The 3,547-nt window shown below is 45.7% G+C and overlaps 1 pseudogene across 1 annotated transcript; it reads right to left on the bottom strand.

Moving 5' to 3' along the window:
* Positions 1–267: 267 nt before the first annotated feature.
* LOC108292930 lies at positions 268–2,636 on the bottom strand (annotated as a pseudogene). Its single transcript, XR_001820488.2, has one exon. The product of XR_001820488.2 is annotated as a heat shock protein HSP 90-beta-like (transcript).
* Positions 2,637–3,547: the final 911 nt, after the last annotated feature.

Raw genomic sequence — 3,547 nt, 5'->3', positions numbered from 1 at the left:
GTAGTACATTCATACACAATGTTTTTTAGTAGACATAAGTTTCTTTTCCATGTTTTGAGGAGACTGAGATAAAATGTGGATGATCACATGCTTTTTTTTGGTATAAAAACGGCATATTCTTTATTTTTCATACTTTAATTTCAGAACAAAATGAACAAACAATATAAAAAACCACAATTTACAACATCTAATCCTGCTGTCAGAGTAGGGAAAGAATGGGGGCTTGACACCCTTGTTTCCTGCCTTCAACAGAAGGACAGGAGAGAAAAAATACACCAGACATCAGCAGAGGGAGCCAGGTGGGACAGGGGCACTCAAGGCTGCAGGAGGAGCCATGGGGATACTATACAACGGCAGTTTTCCAACTATGAACTCCTCATCTACTTCTTCCATGCGAGACGCATCCTCATCACCCTCAAGAGAAGGGATCTCATCACAAACCGCAGCACTGGGTTCCTCTGCTGCCACTTCATCTTTGTTGATACCTAGACCTAACTTGATCATGAGGTAGTTGCGGTTGGAGTGGGTCTGGGGTCCTCAAGGGAAAAGCCAGAAGAGAGCAGGGCGGTTTCAAACAGCAGCACCACAAGGTCCTTGACTCCCTTGTCATTCTTGTCTGCCTCAGCCTTCTGTCGCAGCGTCTCCACAATGGGTGGTCAGGATTGATCCCCAGGTGCTTTTTGGCCATCATGTAGCCCATGGTGGAGTTGTCCCGAAGTGCCTGGGCTTTCACGATCCACTCCGTGTTGGCTGTCCAGCTGTAGGTGCTGGCCACAGTGCAGCAGGGTGAAGACACAAGCCTATTGGAGATTGTCACCTTCTCAACCTTCTTATCTAAGATTTCCCTCATGAGCTTGCAGAGGTTCTCAAACATTGCCTTGCTCTCTTCCATTTTCTTCTTCTCCTCACCCTCCAGTAGCTCTAGACCCTCCTTGGTAACTGAGACCAGGCTCTTCCCATCAAACTGCTTGAACTGCTGCACACAGTATTCGTCAATGGGCTCAGTCATATATACAACCTCGAAGCCCCGCTTCTGCACTCGCTCCACAAAAGCTGAGTTGGCCACCTGCTCTTTGCTCTCACCAGTGATGTAATAGATGGACTTCTGTGACTCCTCATGCGAGAAACGTACTCTGACAGAGATGTCATCTCGTCTCCAGACTGGGAAGTGTGATAGCGAAGCAGCTCAGACAGGCGGCATCAGTTAGTGGAATCCTCGTGAATACCGAGCTTGAGATTTTTAGAGAATGCCTCATAGAATTTCTTGTAATTCTCCTTGTCTTCTGCCAGCTCAGAGAAGAGCTCAAGGCACTTCTTAACAATGTTTTTGCAAATGACGTTCAAGGTTTTGCTCCGCTGGAGCATTTCTCGGGAGATGTTCAGAGGCAAATCCTCAGATTCAACCACACCACAGATAAAGTTGAGATACTCTGGTATCAACTCATCACAGCTGTCCATGATGAATACACGACGGACATAGAGTTTGATGTTGTTCTTTTTCTTCTTGTTCTCAAAAAGGTCAAAGGGAGCCCGACGAGGAATGAATAGCAATGCCCTGAATTCCAACTGACCTTCTACAGAAAAGTGCTTGACTGCCAAGTGGTCTTCCCAGTCATTGGTGAGGCTTTTGTAGAATTCTCCATGCTCCTCTTGAGTGATGTCATCAGGGTTTCTAGTTCAAATAGGCTTTGTCTTGTTTAGTTCTTCCTGATGAATGTATTTCTCTTTGATCTTCTTAGTTTTCTTTTTCTTATCGTTACCGCTATCATCCTCCTCATCTGAACCCACAACTTCAATCTTGAGTTTTTCTTCATCATCTTTATCTTCATCTTCTTTCTCACCTTTCTCTTCCTCTCCCTCACCATCACTAATTTCCTTCTCTCGTTCCTTCTCCAAATAAAGGGTGATAGGATAGCCTATGAACTGAGAGTGTTTCTTCACTACTTCTTTGACCCGCCTTTCTTCTAAGTACTCTGTCTGATCTTCTTTAAGGTGGAGGGTCACTTTGGTACCCCTGCCAATGGGCTCACCATGGTCAGCATGCACAGTGAAGGAACCTCCAGCAGAAGACTCCCAGGCATACTGTTCATCATTGTTGTGCTTTGTGATCACAACCACTTTCTCTGCCACCAGGTAGGCAGAATAAAAGCCAACACCAAATTGCCCAGTCATGGAGATGTCTGCACCAGCCTGAAGAGCCTCCATGAATGCTTTAGTACTAGCCTTGGCAATGGTTCCCAAATTATTTATGAGATCTGCTTTGGTCATGCCAATGCCTGTGTCTACCAAAGTCAAGGTATGTCCCTGAAGGTTGGGGATGATGTCAATTTTCAGCTCTTTACCACTGTCCAACTCGGAAGGGTCTGGCAGGCTCTCATAGTGAATCTTGTCCAAGGCATCAGAAGCATTTGAGATCAACTCCCGAAAGAAAATCTCCTTGTTGGAATAGAAGGTATTGATGATGAGAGACGTGAGTTGGGCAATTTCTGCCTGAAAAGCAAAAGTCTCACCTCCTCCTCTCCATGGTGCACTTCTTCAAGCATCTTGAAAAGAAAAGGCTCACAGGTATTAGAAAGGAAGGTGGGCTGGCTGTCCAACACACACGCGGCACACAAGCAGCGCCGGAGGGACTCGAGAGCGATCACATGCTTTTTACACATTTCCTCCCATGTCCTCATCAGAAGCACTCACACTACCGTCAAACATTTTAAGGTTAGAATGACGATTACATTATGTGTAGCAGTTACCCATTAACCAATATAGTTAACAGGAAATTTTGTTCCAAGGCTGCTTATGACACTTCTAAATTTATCTTTATGACAATCAAGATAATCATGGCCAGGTGCAGTAGTTCATGCCTCTAATCCCAGCAGTTTGGGAAGCCAAGGCAGGAGGACTTCTTGAGCCCAGGAGTTCGAGACCAGCTTGGGCAACATGGCAAGACCTCATCTCTACAAAAAATAAAAAACAAAAAACATATCCATCTGTGGTGGTACAAACCTGTGGTCTCAGCTACTCAGAAGACTGAGGCAGGAGGACTGCTTGAGCCTGGGAGGTTAAGGCTGTAATGAGCCGTGTTCACATCACTGCACTCCAGCCTAAGTGATAGAGCAAGATATTGTCTCAAAAAGAAGTAAAAAAATAAAATGGCCTGGCGTGGTGGCTCACGCCTGTAATCCCAGCACTCTGGGAGGCCGAGGCAGGCGGATTCCCTGAGCTCAAGAGTTTGAGAACAGCCTGGGCAACACAGTGAAACCCCATCTCTACTAAAATACAAAAAATTACCCGGGTGTGGCGGTGTGCACCTGTAGTCCTAGCTACTCGGGAGGCTGAGGCAGGAGACTTGCAAGAACCGGGGAGGTGGACGTTGCAGTGAGCCCAGATCGCACCACTGTACTCCAGCCTGGGTTACAGAGCGAGACTCCTCAAAACAACGAAAACAACAAAAAGACAGAAAAAAAGATAGTTTGATCTGATCTGATATGATCTAATATGATACAATAAAATTGGTCCATTTTCTCAACATCTAGACTTTATGTAAGAGTTC

The sequence above is a fragment of the Cebus imitator genome, unplaced genomic scaffold, assembly GCF_001604975.1.
Source record: "Cebus imitator isolate Cc_AM_T3 unplaced genomic scaffold, Cebus_imitator-1.0 Scaffold514, whole genome shotgun sequence".
In the NCBI taxonomy this organism is placed as follows: domain Eukaryota; kingdom Metazoa; phylum Chordata; class Mammalia; order Primates; family Cebidae; genus Cebus; species Cebus imitator.
The sequence above is the reverse complement of the archived record's forward strand: the minus strand, read 5'-3'. Positions and strand labels throughout refer to the sequence as shown.